This window comes from Equus asinus, chromosome 5, assembly GCF_041296235.1.
Source record: "Equus asinus isolate D_3611 breed Donkey chromosome 5, EquAss-T2T_v2, whole genome shotgun sequence".
Classification (NCBI taxonomy): Eukaryota; Metazoa; Chordata; class Mammalia; order Perissodactyla; family Equidae; genus Equus; species Equus asinus.
The window spans coordinates 65,078,076-65,097,986 of NC_091794.1; the positions used below are offsets into that span (position 1 = coordinate 65,078,076).

At 40.2% G+C, this 19,911-nt stretch overlaps 1 pseudogene; it reads left to right on the forward strand.

Annotated features, from left to right (window-relative positions):
• The first annotated feature begins 5,016 nt into the window (after positions 1 to 5,016).
• Positions 5,017 to 5,490, forward strand: LOC106836924 (small ribosomal subunit protein uS15-like; annotated as a pseudogene).
• Positions 5,491 to 19,911: the final 14,421 nt, after the last annotated feature.

Sequence of the window (19,911 nt, forward strand, 5' to 3'; positions counted from 1 at the left end):
ACCCACTTTCACATGTATAGATGCATGGATGTGTCCTGTTGTGATGTGTAGGGAGTCCTCTCTTGGTTATGGATGTCCCATTGGTTGTAACTTAAAAGGGGAAAACGGGAACAACTTACTCTGTCATGATGTTGACATCACCTCCTTTTCTTTTATTAGTGATAATAAATTCTCTTATTCTAATCTTGTAAAGTTATTCAACTTTCTTGTATTTAAATTCTGTCTTCCAATTAGATTTCAAACCATAAGTAAATCATTTTTAACATTTCTTTGTATCTCCCACAACCCCTGATTCCAATGCTGTGAAACCAATAACTCAATAAATTTAATGAGCTTATGAGAAATTCAACAAAAGCTTAAGTGGCTTTTTCCATCAGAGGTTACAGGTATTATTTTGTATTTTGTATTCAGAGAAAGTGACCATCCTTTATTTATAAATATTACTTATAAATATTTATCTTATATTTAGTCAGAGAGTCACCTAGAATAAAAAAAGTTGAGAAATCAACAAGGTATTTTCTACTGTGTATGTTTGATTTTTCAAATATATTTTAAAATTATAGAACTAATCTTTAAATTTTGTCCCAGGCCTAGTCCCTTCGCAGTTGTTCTGCTTAAACTGATGCAAAGCCAGCTGGGTATTTTATAAAGAACACCCTTACTGATAACCTATACTCTTTACAAATGTGGTAGTTTTCTACCCTGTGTCTGACAGCTAAGTCCCTAATGCTTAGCAACACAGACAATGATCTTGAGGATTATTCACAAAACCAAGCTAGGACATTTATTTCTGTGCTGATTTTTATTATTTCCTTCCTTCTACTGACTTTGGACTTTGTTCTTCTTTTGCTGGTTCCTTTTGTTGTGGTTTAAGATTACTTATTTGAGGCTTTTCTTGCTTGTTGAGGTAGGCCGTTATTGCTATAAATTTCCCTCTTAGTATCACTTTTGCTGCATCCCATAAGAGTTGGAATGTTGTTTTCCTTTTCATTTTCTCCAGGCTTTTTTCAATTTCTCCTTGATCTAGTGGTTGGTCAGGAGCATTGTTTAGTCTCCACATATTTGTGGCTTCCTCAGTTTTTTTTTGTAGTTGATTTCTAGTTTCACAGCATTGTGGTCAGAAAAGATGCTAAATAAGATTTCAATCCTCTTAAATTTATTGAGGCTTGCCTTGTTTCCCAACATATGGACTATCTTTGAGAATGTTCCATGTGTACTTGAGAAGAATGTGTATCCTACTGTTTTTGGGTGCAATGTTCTATATATATCTATTAAGTCCATCTAGTCTAATGTTTCATTTAAGGCCACTGTTGCCTTGTTGACATTCTGTCTGAATGATCTATCCATTGACACAATTAGGGTATTGAGGTTCCCTAATATTGTTGTGCTGCTGTCAATTTCTCCCTTCAGTTCTGTTAATGGTTGCTTTAAATCCTACTGCTGGGTATTTATCCAAAGAACATGAAATAAACAATTCAAAGAGATTTTTGCATCCCTATGTTCATTGTAGCATTATTCACCATTGCAAGATGTGGAAGAAACCCAAGTGACCAAGTGGAAGAAACCATGGATGAATGGGTAAAGAAGACGTGGTATATATCAATGGAATACTACTTACCATAAAAAAGGCAGACAAAATCATGCCATTTGTAACAACATGGATGGACATTGAGGATATTACACTAAGCAAAATAAGTCAGGCAGAGAAAGACAAAGCCTATGATTTCACTCATATGTGGAAGATAAACAAACACATCAATAAGGGGAACAGATTTGTGGTTACCAGAGAGGTAGGGAGTTGGGGGAGGGCAAAAGGAGTGCGTATGTATGGTGATAGATAAAAATTAGACTATTAGTGGTGAACATGACACAGTTTATACAGAAACTGATATATGATAATGTACACTTGAAGTTTACACAATGTTATAAGCCAATATGGCCTCAATAAAATAATTAAACAAAACAAGAAGCTAGGACACCTCCAAATCCCTAATGCCCAGATCTTTAATGTACTCAAGCTTCCTCAACCTCCCCAGGGAATAAATAGCTGGTGAGATTCCATTCCATACGGTGTACACCAGCCTGTGTACACTACTGGCTTGTTCTTATCTCCACCTCTCTCTTTTCTTTTTTCTTTCTCTTCTCTTCTCTTTTCTCCTCTCTTCTTCCTTCTGCTCTCCTTTCCCCTTTCCTTTTCTCCAACTCCCTTGCCTCCTCTCTCATTCTCTTTCTTCTTTATTTTATTCATCAAATATTTGTTAACACTTACTATATGTGGGGCCCTATATCAGGCAATGAGAACACTATGTTAGAGTTTATGGTTGAATAGAGAGGTGAATATTAGTAAAATTATCACAAATTGTGATGTGTTCTATAAAGGTAAAGAAAAAAAGATATAATAGTAGGTTCCAGAGACCTGGTCTGATCTGGAGTGTTTGAGAATGCATCCCTAGTTTTAAAATTATATCTGAGAGGTAAGTTGAATTTACTAATTTGTTCCCTTTTTCTCTTTTCTGTTTCATTTCTGAGAGAGAAATCTCCTCATCTGCCAGCTGCTGATACATATGGCCCAGTGTAATATTTTTATACCTGCTTGCTGTGCTAGAATTTTCCCAATAATCAATAAAGATTCCCTGAAACTATGTTTTGGACACATATTTGATATTTAACAAGTCTAAAGATGGTGGCAGTGAAAAATTGACCTTGATTCTTCCCCATTGACTGGTGCCTTCATGGACATCTGTCTCCCCTGCCCTTCTTGCACACTCCCTTGGTCTCCATCACCTGGTTTGGGGCTGGCAACCAAGACTGGATTCAATCTCTCTAGCTTCCCCATCCTTGTTTCTCTTCCTGTTAATTTTTCACTAAGTGAAACAAATCAAAAATCTTATTAAAGAAAATTTCCAATGTCACTGATGTATTTACTATATTCTAAGGCAGCAAAGTATATTTTAATCTTGTTTTTAGTAGCAAGGTATGATTTAAATCAATTTCACCTGATAAAGCTGAATGTTGGCAAGGTTGTGGAGAAAATAGAAATTCTAATTCAATGTTACTGACACTAAAATTTGGAGGATTTATTGGCAGTGTCTACCAAGGTTTAAATGTATGTGCTTCTTGAGCCAGCAGATCCTCTCCAGGACATACTTGTACAAAATGTCCACCAGTGGGGATTGGAGAAATAAATAGTTCAATCATACTCAAAGAATCTTGCTGCCAATAAAAGTAATGAGATAAATCAGTATGGACTGACATGGAAAGGTGTTCACAATATATTGTGAAGTGGAAAAGATCAAAGTATAGAACTATATAGGAGTGTGATCCTATTTCTGAAAAAAAAAAATTAGAAATAGCAACTCTGAAAGAATAAGTGAATACTAGACATCTCTGGGTGGTAGGATATCTGGGTACATTCATTTCCCAATGCATCACCTCTGTAATGTTTGAACTTTCACAATGAGCATGTATTATTTTGTTAAATAAGTAATCATGGCTCTATAATATTATTATATGTTAATTTACAGTGGATTTTCCCTCTCCTATTCCTGACCTTTTATTTGAGCAGTTTCTGTCCTTCATTCCCTCAAGGGATGTCACAGAAAATTTTTAAAAAATCCTTTCCAGTCTTTCTGGCTTTTGCCTTTAGGGGAAGAGACTTTATTATGTGCATAAACAAAATGTTTTATTCCACAGCAGGAGGAATGCAGAGTCTTCCTCATCCTAGGAAAAGATGCCACCAGACTGAGGTGAGAAAGAAGAGACAGCCCAAGAGGCCATCAGAGGGAGAAAGAGATCTTTTCATATCCTAGAGCAGACATAACCCACACACTGTTCTCAGTACATAGGCCCAAAAGGAGTAGAGGCCAAGCCTTGCCAGATCTTTTGATTTTTTCCTTCTTTTCCCCAAAGCCCCCTAGTATATAGTTGTATATTCTAGTTGTAGGTCCTTCTTGCTTGTGCTATGTGGGATGCTGTCTCAGCATGGCTTGATGAGTGGTGCCACATCTGTGGCCAAGATCAGAACTGATGAAACCCTGGGCTGCTGAAGCAGAGCACACAAACTTAACCACTCAGCCACAGGGCTGGCCCCCTTTTGATTTTTTACATCAAAGCTTAAGTTAAAAACTCTTAATTTTTAATTGTCTCAATTGTGCAGTTCAATCTAAGTGTACCTGAGTACATTTGGGCTGCTATAACAAAATATCATAGACTAAGTGGCTTATAAAAAGCAGAAACTTTTCCCACAGTTCTGGAGGCTGAGAAGTCTAAGATCAAGACACCAGAAGATACAGCGTTTGGAGAACTCTCACTTCCTGGTTCATAGTCATCTTCTCATTGTGACCTCACATGGTGAAATGGGTAAGGGAGCTCTCTGGGATCTCTTTTTTATGGGGACTAATCCCATTGAATAGCATTCCATCCTCATGACCTAACCACCTCCCAAAGTCCCCAGCTCCAAATACCATCATTTGGAGGTTAGGTTTTCAACATATGAATTTGGGAGAAGGACATAAACATTCAGTCCACTGCAGTACCTGCAGTTAAACCCAACATACAGGCCACATATGTGAACTGATCAAGGAGGAAGTGGCAGCCTCATGAAAAAATTCCTGTGTTCCAAACATTGGCCAAGGAGCAGGAGCTGTGAGCACCTCTCTCCACAGGTGCCAGAGTAGACCAGGACAACATGCTCCTTCCCACCCATGATACCCTGCTTAAGACCCAGAACCATAGGTGTTGGATTAAAGAAGAAGAGAGATGAGGGGACAAGAAACCCAAGAGGACCTGATCTGATGCTTTTTATCTGCTGGTATAGGTGAATGGAGACACAGAGTCATAAATGAAATTGTATAAGAAAAGAAAGAATCATTAATAATATAGATTATTGTTTGTAACTCTTGTAGGAAAAACAGGTGCTCTGCCCAGTTACCTTGGGAGCCAGCTTTTTCTTAAGAACCACAACCCCGGGTTTTTTTGCTTTTTTTTTTTTTTTTTTGCTGCCTGACCACGACTGTCATGGGTCACACACATGCTTCTGGGAAGGGCTTGTCCCAGTAGGCTCTGCCCCTCTGCCACAGCATCCCCACCTGACTGCAGTTGGTGTCTGATGACACAAAAGAATAGATCTACAAACTGTCCAATAAGTGCCTGATTCCCTCACAAATTGATATGGTCCTGAGAAACTCACATGGCACTGAACAAGTATGTTTTGTGACAGACAAAAAAATCTTGAGAATTCTTAAGTACAAAGGACTCAAACTTTTAAGTCTAACTTAAGAAAGCTGTTGCAGTTTGAAAGCAACTTGAGAGGAACAGAAAGGATAAGGATGCTAAATTCCATCTGATTCTGATTGAGAACCATATTCACCAGTTGGTTAAGTATATAAGACTAGACAAGTCCTCTCCCTCAATTGGAAATATGAGTCATCCACAGCCTCTCCCTGGTTGCATAAACTTGTCTATGTACTCAAGCAACAAATCATTGTCTAACTAGAAAAAAAAGAGAACCACAGCCCTGGGCTGGCTTTGCCTGACTGCTCCTGCTATCCCTTCCCACCAGCTCCAGACGTGGTTCTTTCTCTTCCCACCCATTCCATGCCAGGAAGCCTCAGTGCCCCATCTTCCACCACTGTCATCAGGACACAAGAAAAAGTTAGGCCCATGTAACTGGGGTTGTTAGTGAGAGTCAGAGGGGAGCACTTTTATTTCTGAGATTGCGAGAAAAATGAGTTTCTGGAATACCAAGCTGGAACCTGGAACAAAGAGAAACAATGTAATAAGGAGGGCTTTGTTTCTTCAGTGTAGTGAATAGTATAAATTGGCCATCGTAAGCCATGTCATGAGGGCTGGCTTGGAAAACTAAATCAACTCTTGATTTAAAAAATGAGATATTGGGGGGCTGACCCCGTGGCTAAGTGGATAAGTTCCTGCACTCTGCTTCAACTGCCCATGGTTTCACCAGTTCAGATCCTGGGTGCAAACCTAGCACCACTCACCAAGCCATGCTGAGGTGACATCCCACATAGCACAACTAGAAGGACCTAAAACTATAATATACAACTATGTACTGGAAGGCTTTGGGGAGAAGAAGAAAAAACAATAAGAAGATTGGTCACAGATGTTATCTCAGGTGCCAATCTTTAAAAAAATTTTTCTAAATTAAAAAGAAATGAAGTGTTAGGGAGAGACATTTTGAACTCCACTAACCTACAATCAAACCTCAGGTCCTCTTCACCACTGTCTTCTCTTCCACCTCTATTTTCTCTTCCTTACTTTGCCAATTGGTTCTTACAGCTTCAGTTTATACCTCTACACAGATGAGTCAAAACCTAGACCTCAGTACAACTTTTCCTCTAAGCACCAGACACACTATCTGCATCCTGGGGTGTATCCCAGCCTGGGCTCTCCAGAATGTTTCCCAGACACTTGTGGGGATTTTAATAAGGAGCTCCCTGGAGATGGGGGGGTGAGATAAAGGAGAATAAATGAATCCAGGTACTTGAGGGGTACTGTACATATCAAACCAACATGCTGTTTTTCCTGTTTAACTTGAGGGGTGACTCAGAGGTCTCAAGGATTTGTGAGCATGTTTTCCAGAGGATTTATGAGCTTGTTTTGCAGAAGAAAGAGAATATCTTTGGAGAGGTCATGATCACTGAATGGCCAGCTCTCAGCAGCCCTGGAAGCCTGGAAGTCAGATTGTCCAGGGATTTATTGGGAGTGAGTCATTTGTTTCCCCAAAGCTCCTCCTGCAAAGTCCCTTAGCTCCATAAATCCCCCTGTTTCTGTTCCTAGGGAGCTGGATTTGAGGGAACCCAGGCTCCCACCACTTTTTTTGACAATTCAAATAAATCTTTCTCCATTTCTAAGCACCGATGTCTCACTGTTGGCTTCCTGTGCATCGGGTACAAAAACGAGGTTAAGAGGTTCGGTATCAATTTTGGAAAGCCAGTCAGGAGTCTTGTGCCTGTGGCTGGATGGCCCTGGTGAGGGTTACAGTGGTTGGTGGTCCCCAGGGGCTGTGGGGAAAGTCTTTGTCTGGGGGACTTGCTCTCTTGCTCCTCCCTTCCTGTCAGTATCTGCCACCCTTGGCGCAACACCCCCTTGAACTGGAGAAACACATTGGACTTTGGTCCTTGTGTGTGAGTATGCATTTGTCTTATATGTGAGTCTGTTGTCAGTTGAGTTGCCATGACACATGCAAGTGTGAATTCCCTGTCTCTCCATTTGCTTTTTATGAGAGTGGTTCATTGGAAAGTAGAATCTATTATTTGGGAGAGATCCAGGAGTTTCTTGGACTTCACCTTCTGTTTTTGTCCTGCAGGAATAGGTTTTGCATTTGCTTAGTGAGTCAATACAATGCTCCCAGTTGTCAGTCTCTGTATCTCTACTTGCATTTTGAGTGTGTGAAAGAAGACACCCTCATTTGGGAGAGCTCCAGGGGATTGTTGGACTTCACCTTTTGTTTTTGACCTGCTGGAGTTGGATTTGTCTTTGTGTGGGTGCGTTTGTCTTTTGTGTGTGTGTTTGTTGGTTTGATTGAAATGGGCATGTCCTCATAATTATTGGTAGTGGCGGTGGCCCAGAGGGGAAGGCAGTGTGGATGGGAAGATGACAAGGAGGGTGGAGAGGGGTGGCCCAGTGCTCCCTGCCCTGTCATGGTGGTCAGGGGAGGGTTGGCCTGAGGGTAGACGGGCTCCTCTATGCTCAGCCCAGCCTGGCTCAGCCCAGGGGCCATGAGCAGCAGTGACAGTGGCAGTGGTAGGAGAAGTTGGGTGCCCAGTCACTTTGCTGTGGGCTGCACATCAGGCTGGAGTGGACAGAAATATGTCCCTGGGTCAGAATTTCACAGGCCTGATGAGAGGACTGTGATGGAGACTAACCCTGAATGGAATCTCAATAACCCTGATGATCAAGAAAGGCAAAGATATTTTGGGAGTCTGCTTTTGAAAGCCATGCAAATAGTAAGCCAGCCACCTAGTAACTGGTCTAAATTAGGAGAGGTCCAACAAGGCCCTGAGGACAACCCCTCCACCTTTTCCCCCAGAGGCAATGGGACTGCCTCAGGCTTTATACCCTGAGGCCCAGGGCAGTACAGTTAATACCTGTTGTTGGGGTCCAGGGCAGACCACCCCAACATATCCCAGAGTGGCATATTGATTATTTTGAATTGAAGTTACTTGTGAAGCCAAAAGGACTTTCTGACCCTCCTGTCTCTTTTCCCCTGAAAGCAGGAAATGAGTCTCCCATGTGAAAGGTGTTCTCCTTGCATCCTTATCACCAGAGCTGGGGGATTGAGGGCTGAGAAGCTGCATAAACAAACCTTACTAATTTACTATCTCATCCTAAATTCCCCACTATTTACATGCCCCAAACCTAAGTTTCTTCATCCTGTCAATTTTTCACAAGTTTATCTTTCTAAGTTTAAAAGATATATATACTGCCTGTTTTGTCCATTCTCTGAACATCATTTCTTTATGGTCTCCAAAAACTATGTATTGAACTGGGTTTTTCTCCTGTTAATCTGGTCTTGTGTCAATTTTACTATTAGTCCAGCCATAAGAACTTAAGAAGGGAAGAAAGGGGATTTTCCCTGCCCTGACAGTATTTCATATCTTAAAGTGCTCCAGATATCCATGGAAAACTCCAAAGTTGGCTATATTTCCTGATGACATAAAAGAGATATCAGGAAAAGGAGAGACCAAAAGATTTATGGAGACCTTGACCTGCAAAATAGGATCTAAACACAGAAGCATTCTTTTCTGTAGGTACCAGAATACCCTGCTATCCCTCTAGGGAGGGACATACTATCTAAGGTAGGGGCCCCAGTAAGCTGGGAACAGGATAGAGATCCAAGCCCCTGAAAGTTGGGGAATTGAGCTCATGGCCCTATTGCAAGATACACCAGTACCTCAAAAAGAAGAGGTTCGTCCATCACTGGCTCCAGTGAAACAATACCCCTTGACCCCAGAAGCCATAAGGGGACTCTGTCGATGAAAATAATCCATAACCAATCTACAAATGAAAATTTGGGAGAGTTTATTCTGAGCTAAACTGTGAGGACCATGGCCCGGGGCCTTTCTTCCTGAAGGAAGAAAGGGCACCAAAGAAGTGGGGTGCACAGAGTGGTTATATACCCCCAAACAGGATGTTTAACATATGATTGAAATGTCCTTTTACAATAGTCACGAGACTGTTCTGTTGGCACAGTGATTGATGGAAACAGCAGGTAGGTCTTCTGTCTCGGTGGACACAGCAGGGTGGCAGGTCTGTTGTCTTAAGCTGGGCGGTCACAGGTGAGCTGGGTGGTCAAAGGTGAGTGCAGCAATCAGTTCCTAGCCTAAGGAAAGATGCTTATCCCTAAGGCAATGCCAATGTGGGGGGAAGTTGTGCCTTTATCTTAAGGTCATTTGTTCTTGCTGTAGTAAATGTTTTAAAGCAGATATACAATGTGTGCTCAATGGCCACAGTCTGGCCCTTTTGGAAAAACAAGGTCAGGCCGAATTAGGTTTACACCAAATGGCTTCCTCAAATACTCCAATATATCCTATTGCTTGCCGTTTTTATTTGTCAACTCTTTCTTGTAATCAATAGGCTTTTGAAACAGGGATTGATCAGGAGATTCCCAAGGAACACACCCATTTTACACATTAAAAGGCTGGAAACAGGGGAATATAGATTTGTTGAAGACCTTATGGCTGTCAATGCTATAAAGTGCTGGATTTAAAAGATTCTTTTGGATCTCATCCCCCACCACTCCCAGGTGATGTCTGATCACCCTGCCCTGTCTTCAGCAGGAATTCTGATAGGTTGGTGTGATATTGTGATTTATAATCAGAAATACCTTCATTTCATTTCTGGCACAGAACTCCTAAAACTCTCGTAATTTCTGATATAAGAGCCATGGGTCATCTTTTGTTATAACAATTACTTTTGTCCCCAGTTCCTAAAATAATTTCAGAGTAATAAAGGTCAAATGGGTGTCCTTTGTTATTCATAATGAACCCTTTTCAACCACACCTGAATTTATGTAAATAAGGTGACTTTTGGAAAGCCCCTAAGGGTGGGGGCGGGTAGCCAGGGGAACCAATTGTGTGATTAGACGGTTGGAACTTTTGGCCCCATCGCCCTCCCTATACCTCTGAGGTGGGGAGAGAGACTGAAGATTGAGTTCAATATGGGGTTCTGAGAGCTTCTGGGGTTGTGAACACTGGGAGACTGTGGGAGAGTGGCATTCCCAGAGAGAGCTTGGGAGCTCCACATCCCTCTCCCACATATTTTGCTGAATGCATCTCTTCCACCTGGCTGCTAAGTAAAATGTTTTCCTGAGTTTTGTGAGCTGCTCTATCAAAACAGTTTAATCAAATGCAAAGAAGGGGGTTTATGGGAACCTCTGGTCTGTGGCCGGTTGATCAGAAGCACAGGTGACAACCTGGACTTGTAATTGTTATCTAAAATGGAAGGCAAAGAGTAATATTGTGGTATCTGATGTCATCTCTAGGTAGACAGAGTCACAAATATCTAAAAATGCTGTTAAATATTTAGAGTTTGAACTGTCAGAAGCCCAGAGAACCCTGCTCCCAGACAGGAGAGAAGCAATCACTCAAGTTGCGACTCCTACTACCCATCGACAATTGCAGGAATTATTTTTTAGGAATGACAGGCTTCTGTCAAATTTGGACACTCAACATCAGATTAATTTTAAAACCTCTATTTGAGGCGGCAAAGGGAGGAGACCTCCAGCCTTTGATGTGGATAAGAGAGTGCCAGAACGTGTTCAATCCTCTCGTCCTCCTCTTTCCTCCCTTCCCCTCTGGTAACCAATCCAATCTCTGTTGCTGTGTGTTTGTTGTCTTTTTTATCTTCTACCTATGAGTGAGATAATACGGTATTTGAGTTTCTCCCTCTGGATTATTTCACTTAGCATAATTCCCTCAAGTTCCATCCATGTTCTCACAAATTGCCAGATTTCATCATTTTTTATGGCTGAGTAGTATTCCATTGTGTGTATATACCACATCTTCTTTATCCATTCATCCCTTGATGGGCACCTACATTGCTTCCAAGTCTTGGCTATCGTGAATAGTGCTGCAATGAACTTATGGGTGCATTTAGCTTTATGCATTTGCGTTTTCTTGTTCTTTGGATGAATACCCAGCAATGGAATAGTTTGATCATATGGTAGTTCTATTTTTAATTTTTTGAGGAATCTCCATACTGTTTTCCATAGTGGCTGCACCAGTTTGCACTCTCAGCAGCCGTGTATGAGTGTTCCCTTCTCTTCACATCCTCTCCAACACTTATTGTGTTCTGCCTTGTTAATTATAGCTCTTCTGACAGGAGTGAGGTGATATCTCATCATAGTTTTGATTTGCATTTCCCTGATAGTTAATGACGGTGAACATCTTTTCATGTGCCTCTTGGCCATCTGCATATCTTCTTTGGAGAAAAGTCTGTTCAGATCTTTTGCCCATTTTTAAAATTGGGTTGTTATGTTTGTTTTCAGATGTATGAATTCTTATATTTTGAATATAATACTTTTGATATTAACCCCTTATCTGATATATGGCTTGCAAATATCTTCTCCCAGTTGTTAGGTTTTATTTTCATTTGGTGATGCTTTCCTTGGCTGTGCAAAAGCATTTTAGTTTGATGTAGTCCCATTTGTTTATTTTTACTATTGTTTTCCTTGCCTGGTCATGCATCATACTTGAAAATATGCTACTAAGACCGACATTTAAGAGCATACTATGTTTTCGTCCAAAAGTTTAATGGTTCCAGGTCTTACATTCAACTCAGTCAATTTTGAGTTGATTTTTGCATATGGTTTAAGATAATGGTTTACTTTCTTTTGTATGTGGCAGTCCAGTTTTCCCAACATCATTTATTGAAGAGACTTTCATTTCTCCATTGTAGGTTCTTGGCTCCCTTGTCAAAAATTTGTTGTCCATAGATATATGGTTTATTTCTGGTCTCCTGATTCTGTTCCATTGAACTGTGTGTGTGTGCCGGTTTTTGTGCCACTACCATGCTGTTTGAGTGACCATAGCTTTGTAGCATACTTTGCAATCAGGGAGTGTGATACTTCTAGTTTTGTTCTTTTTTCTCAGGATTCCTTTGGCTATTCAGGATCTTTTTTTGTTCCATGTAAATTGTAGGATTCTTTGCTCAATTTCTATGAAAAGTGTTGTTGGAATCTTTGATAAAGATTGTATTGAATCTGTAGATTGCTTTAGGAAGTATAGACATTTTAACTATGTTAATTCTTCCAATCCAAGAGGATGGAATATGCTTCCATTGCTTTGTGTCTTCCTCAATTTCTTTCAACAATGTTTTGTAGTTTTCAGTGTACAGATCGTTCACCTCTCTAGTTAAGTTTATTCCTAGATATTTTATTATTTTTTTTTGCCATTGTAAATGTCATTGTATTCTTAATATCTCTTTCTGCTACTTTGTTGTTAGTGTATAGAAAGGCAACTGGTTTTTCTTTGTTGATTTTGTATCCTGAAAATTGACCATATTCATTTATTATTTCTACAAGTTTTTTAGTGGATTCTTTAGGGTTTTATACATATATGTATATATAAAATAATGTCATCTACAAATAGTGACAGTTTTACTTCTTCCTAATTTGGATCCCTTTTGCTTCTTTTTCTTGCCTGGTTGCTCTGGTTGTATTCCAATACTATGTTAAATAAGAGTGGTGAGAGTGGGCATCCTTGTCTGTTTCCTGTTCTTAGAGGGATTGATTTCAGTTTTTCTCCATTGAGAATGATATTAGTTGTGGGCTTGTCATATCTGGCCTTTATTATATTGAGCTACTTTCCCTCTATACCTATTTTATTCAAAGTTTTTATCATAAATGGATACTGTATCTTGTCAACTGCTTTCTCTGCATCTATCGAGATGATCATGGGATTTTTATTCTTCATTTTGTTAATGTGGTATATCACGTTGATAGATTTGTGGATGTTGGACAATTCCCGCATCCCTGGAATAAAGCCCACTTGATCATGGTGTATGATCTTGGTAATGTATTGCTGTATTTGATTTGCTAATATTTTGCTGAGGATTTTTGCATCAATGTTCATCAGCAACATGTGCCTGTAATTTTCTTTTTTTGTGTTATCCTGGTCTGATTTTGGTATCAGGGTGATGTTGGCTTCGTAGAATGAGTTAAGAAGGTTGCCCTCCTCTTCAATTTTTTGGAAGAGTTTGAGAAGGATAGGTATTAAGTCTTCCTTGAATGTTTGGTAGAATTCACCAGGGAAGCCATCTGGTCCTGAGCTTTTATTTTTTGGGAAGTTTTTGATTCCTGTTTCAATCTTCCTACTGGTGATTGGTCTATTCAAATTTTCTATCTCTTATTGATTCAGTTTTGGAGGGATGTATGATTCTAAGAATTTGCCAATGTCTTCTAGTTTATCCAATTTGGTGACATACAGGTTTTCATAGTATCCTCTTATAATCTTTTGTATTTCTGAGGTGTTTGTTGTAATTTCTCCTCTTTCATTTCTGATTTTATTTATTTGAGACTTCTCTCTATTTTTCTTAGTGAGTCTAGCTAAAGGTTTGTCAATTTTTGTCTTTTCAAAGAACCAGATCTTGGGGGCTGGCCCCGTGGCCGAGTGGTTAGGTTCGCGCACTCCGCTGCAGGTGGCCCAGTGTTTCGTTGGTTCGAATCCTGGGCGTGGACATGGCACTGCTCATCAGGCCACGCTGAGGCGGCATCCCACATGCCACAACTAGAAGGACCCACAACGAAGAATATACAGCTATGTACTGGGGGGCTTTGGGGAGAAAAAGGAAAAAATTAAAAAAAAAATCAATCAAAGAACCAGATCTGGTTTCATTGATTTTTATTCTATTTTTTCTTTTTTCTTAGTCTCCATTTCTTTTATTGCTGCTCTAATTTTTATTATTTACCTCCTCCTACTGGTTTTAGGATTTGTTCATTCTTCTTTTTCCAGTTCCTTTAGGTGTACTGTTAGATTGTTTATTTGGGATTTTTCTTGGTTTCTTGAGGTAGGCCTGTATTGCTATAAACTTCCCTCTCAGAACCGATTTTGCTGTATCTGATAGATTTGGGCATGTTGTCTTTTCATTTTGATTTGTTTCCACGTATTTTTTGATTTCTCCTTTGACTTCTTCATTGACCCAATCGTTGTTAAGTAGCATTTTGTTTAATCTTGGCTTTTCTGATTTTCTTCCTGTAGTTGATTTCTAGTTTCATACCTTTGTGGTCAGAAAAGATGCTTGGTATTATTTCAATCTTCTTAAATTTATTTAGACTTGCTTTGTGGCTCAATATGTGATCATTCCTGGAGAATGTTCCATGTGCATGTGACAAGAATGTGTATTCTGCAGTTTTTGGATGGAATATTCTGTATATATCTAATAAGTCCATCTGATCTAATGTGTGGTTTAAGGCCAATGTTTCTTTATTGATCTTCTGTTTGGCTGATCTAGCCATTGGTGTAAGTGGAGCGTTAAAATCTCCTACTTTATTGTGTTACTGTCTATTTCTCATTTTATGTCTTTTAATAATTGCTTTATATATTTAGATGCTCCTGTGTTATATGCATAGATCTTCACAAATATTATATCCTCTTGTTGGATTGTTCCCTTTATCATTATGTAGTGCCCTTCTTTGTCTCTTGTTACAGTTTTTGTTTTAAAGTCTATTTTGTATGATATAAGTATTGTTACCCCTGTTTTCTTTTCTTTGCCATTTTCATGGAGTATCTTTTTCCATCCCTTCACTTTCAGTTTGTGGGTGTGCTTAGGTCTGAAATGTGTCCCTTGTATACAGCATATATATGTGTCTTGTTTTTTATCCAACTGGCCACCGTATGCCTTTTGATTGGAACATTTAGTCCATTGACATTTAAAGTAGCTATTGATAGATAAGTACTTATTGCCATTTTGTTACTTTTTCTGGGTGTTTTAGTAGTTCTTCTCTGTCTCTTTCTTCTTCTCTTGCTGTTTTCTCTCATGGTTTGATGGCTTCCTTTAGTATTATGTTTGGGTTCCCTTCTCTTAACTATTTGTGTATTTATTATAGGTTTCTGGTTTGTGATTACCATGAAGTTTATACATAAAATAATGTATAAAGCAATCTATATTGAGTTGATGGTCTCTTTAGTTTGACCTCTCTCTAAAAGCTCTTCTCTTTTACTTGTCTCCTCCCACATTTTATGTTTTTGATGTCATATCTAACCTCTTACTTTGTGTGTGTGTATCCATTACCCTCTTATCATTGAAAAGGGAATTTTAGTACTTTTTTCTTTTGACCTTTGTATTATATTTGTAGGTTGTTGATCTGCTTTATTGTATTTTTGCCTTTACCAGTGATTTTATTATCACTTTTTTGATAATTTTCTAATTTCTATTGGTGGTCTTCTCTTTCCCACTTAAATAAGTCCCTTTAGCATTTCTTGAAATATTGATTTCTTATTGATAAACTCTTAATATTGCTTGTCTGGGAAACTCTTTATCTCTCCTTACATTCTGAATCATAACCTTGCTGGATAGAGTATTCTTGGCTGTAGGTTTTATTCTTCCAGCACTTTAAATACATGTATCATGCCACTCCTTTCTATCCTGCAAGGTTTCTGATGAGAAGCCAGCTGACAGCCTTATGGGGTTCCTTTCTATGTCACTTGTTGCCTTTCTCTTGTAGCTTTTAGGATTCTCTCTTTCTCTTTAATTTTGGACATTTTAATTATAATGTCTGTTGGTGTGGGCCTCTTTGGATTTGTCCTGTTTGGTGCTCTCTGTGATTCTTGTACTTAGATGTCTGTTTCTTTCCTTAAGTTAGGAAAGTTTTCAGCTATTATTTCTTCAAATAGATTCTCTGCCCATTTGTCTCTCTCTTCTCCTTCTGGAACACATATAATATGAATGTTAGTGTGCTTGCTGTTGTCCCAGAGTTCCCTTAGACTGCTATCATTCTTTATAATTGTTTTTTCTTTTATCTGATTAGCTTGGATGATTTCCCCTAGTCTTTCTTCCAGCTTGCTTATCCATTCTTCTGTATCATCTACTCTGCAGTTGAATCCCTTTAGTGAATTTTTCATTTTCAGTATTGTACTCTTCATTTCTGATTGTTTTTTTTAACATATTTTCCCATTCTTTGTTGAAATTCTCACTGTGTTCATCCATTCTTCTCCCAAGATCAGTGAGCATCCTTATGACTTTTTGCTTGAACTCTTTGTCAAGTAGATTATTTCTTTCTGTTTCATTTTGTTCTTTTTCTGGGGTTTTATCCTATTCCTTTGCTTGGAACATATTCTTTGTCTCCTCATTTTGCCTGTTTCTCTGTGCTTATATCTAGGTATTAGGTGGGTCAGCTACATCTCCTGACCTTGTAGAGGTGGGCTTATGTAGGGACATCTTTGGAGATGCAGCAATGTGCTTCCCTCTTTTCACCAGTTCCAAATGTTACAAGAGTGACCCATGTGTGGGCTACATGTGTCCTTCTGTTGTGGCAGGGTTCCTCTTGCTGCAGGTGCCCGGGGAGCCTAAGCTGTTCCCCTGGCCAGCTGGTTGTAGTGCTTTGCTGCATGAGGCCACTATGGACCCTTCAGTCAGTTTATCAGCTTTGGGGAGCCACAGCACACTTGGCTGAAAAGTCTAATAGCACATTCCTGTTTCAGTTTTTCTGTTAAGTGGGCAGGCCCCAAGTGTCACTGGTTTCTAGGATCAGGGGCTTACAATTGCTGCAGGCCTTGTCCTGCAAGACTGTTGTCAGCTCCCTCAGGATTGCAGCTGAGTGGGGCTGGTCCCAGGCATGGGAGTACACAGTTGTTTCAGGCTTTGGAAGGAGGTCTTGATCCCCTATGTGGCTGCTTGAGAAACGCAGGTCTTCTGCCACTGATAAGCCCCACAGCCCACAGGTCCACACCCATCATCAACACAGTCCTGGCCCATGGACACTTCCCAACCCTTTGAAACAGACCCACTTGCCCCGTTCAGAGCCCCCCACACACTCCACCAATGCCCCACACTCTCCACCCACTCCTCATACATGTCCTACCCAACATCAATGGACCCACTTGAATACCTGCAGAGGATCCAGGCACAAAATCTATGCAGGCTGAAAAGTTGCCCGAGACCTTACTGTTGGGTGGGGCCAGTCTCTTGGGTGGACTGTCTGCCCTGGCTGAGCTGGATTTATTTTACACTCTAGTGGGCTGGGCAGACCCTGGGCTAACAGACCAGAGGAAGAACCCCAATGGCTTCTGCCATCATCTGTGTCAGGAGGCCAAATAGATTACAATAGTGGCTGCTGCCAATGTCTCAGTCCCTGGATAAGTCTCACATCTCACCAAGATGCACCCAGAGCCTATCAGGTGACTTTCTTTTCACCAAAGGACTTTCCGCCTTTCTTTCTGGTGATTTTAGGTTGCTTTCCAAAGCAGATGAGTTTGAGTGTGGGCCTTTTAAAACCTGGCTTTTTTCTGCTTCTGTCTGATAGATTTTCTTGGGATATTCCTCATTGTAGTTAATAGCCAGCAAAGCCAGGTATTATGACACTCGTTTCAGTTGTGCTGAGTCTGAAGGATGCTTGCAGTGTTAATGTTCCCCTAGTCAGGTCCCCCACTCCTCCAGGGAAGGCTGCATACCTTAAGGATGCTCCCACCCAGTGTGAAGCTCTGCAGCTCATGAAATTGGCTTTTTTCTCTCCAGAAAGGAGTTTCTGCCTCTTTCACCTCAGTCAGAAATGTCTCCTGTTGTGAGGGTTCCTTTTACCCAGTTTTCAGTTCTCTCTCAGGGGTAGCTTTTTCAAAAATAGCTGTTACTTTGTTGTGCTCATGAAATGAGGTGAGTTCGGAGTCTGCTTACAACACTATCTTGACACCACTTTCCTCAGGAACAGTCTTTCAATAAATGTGAGAGAGTGCCTGAGTGAAGGCCAAGAACTGCAAAGGTTGAAAAGGCAAATATCAAGATGATCCTTAAGAGCTAGAAGCAACAGTATTTCCTACCACTGTACTCTACTTGAATGGATGTTATAGATATTCTCTCACAGCTAGAGTGAGAAGTGTTAAATCTCTTCTATAAATAAAACCTTTCACACCAACCAGGAAGCAGATTTCAGGAGAAGCATCCTTCCAATACATGTGAGAGAGAGCCAGAGTGAAGGCTGAGCAATGTGAAGTTTGACAAGGCAATTATCAAGAGAACCCTCAAGAGCTAGAAGGCAGAGTTTTTCTCCACAGTGAATATTCCTTAATTGGGTCTTACAGATATTCGATCCCAGCTGTAGTGAAAGGTTTAAAAGCTCTCACTGGAAGATGTCTACAGCTCCTGGCAAGCTCTGCTCAGCAATATTCTTCCTTGATCACTTCAGAGTGAGAGCCTGTGTGTAAACTTGAATGTGAACGTATTAAATGTCACTTATGAAGATGATCCTAAAGAGCTGCCAGCAGGAGACTTTCTCAACACTGTACTCTTCTTGAATGGATGTTAAAGATTATCTGCCTTACAATGAATGAGAAGATTTAAAACTCTTCTAGGACATAAAAACCTTAACACCTACTGGGAAACAGAGTTCAGGAGAAACATTCTTACAATACGTGTAAGAGGGAGTCTCAGTGAAGGACGAGATCCGCAAAACATGAGAAGGCAATTATCAAGATGATCCTCAAGATCTATAAGCAAAGTGATCTCCACAGTGAGTATTGCTTGTGTGAATGTTGTAGATATTCACTCCCAGCTAGAGGGAAATGTTTTACATCTGTTTGTGAAACAAAAAGTTTAACACCTACCAGGAAGCAGAGTGCAGGAGGAAACTTCTTCCAATAGATGTGAAGAGAGCCTGAGTGAATGCTGAGGACTGCAAAGTTTGAAAAGGCAAATATCAAGATGACCCTCAAGAGCTGGAAGCAAGAGTTTTTCTCCAAAGTGAACATTCCTTGAATGGATGTTCCAGGTATTCTCTGCCAGAGGGAAAAGTTTCAATCTCTTCCAGAAACAAAACCTTTAACGCCTATCAGAAAGCAGAGGTCAGGAGAATCATTCTTAAGTACACTTGAGAGAGAGACTGAGTGAAAGCTGAGAATTTCAAAACATGAAGAGGCAATTATCAAGGTGATCCTCAAGAGGCAGAAGCAAGAATTTTTCCCAAAGCTGTAATCTACTTGAATGAGTGTTATAGAAATTCTCTCCCACCTGTAGAAATGTTTAAAGGTCTCCCAGCAAAATGTCACTCCCTGCTCCTGGCAAGCTGACCTCAGGAATCGCTTTCCTTCACCACATGTGGCTGGAGAGCATTTGTGTGGACAAATCTCAGTGTACTAAAAGTCACTTATCAAGATGATCCAAAAGAGCTGTAAGCAGGACTTTTTCCACCCTGCATGCCCTTTTTGAATGATGTTACAGATAATCTGTCCTGACTGTTGTGAAGAATTTTCAATCTCTCCTTGGAAGAAGTCCTTCACAGCTTCGGGCAGCTGAGTTCAGCAGGAATCTGCTTTCATGACTTGGGAGAGAGAACCTGAGTGAGGGCCATGAACTGCAATATCTGTAAGGCTCAAGCTGGGAAGACCCTAAAGCGCTACAGGCCAGAGCTTTTCTGCATAGTGTACTTTGCTTGAATGTGTGTTATAGATATTCTGTCCTAGCTGTAGTGAAAAGTGTAAAAGCTCTACTGGGAAAAGGTCACTTCCATTTCCTGGCGTGGTGAGGTCACCAATAGTTTTCCTTCATCATATGGGTGTGAAAATCTCTGTGTATACTGCTCAGCATTGATTTAAATATAACTTATGAAGATGATATTAAAGAGCCACAAACAGGAGTTATTCTAAACCATGTACCCGCATTGTACAAAAGTTACCAATAACCTGTCCCAGAGGTAGTGAAATGTTTTCAATCTCTCCTTGGAAGAAGTCCCTTCACAGCTATGGG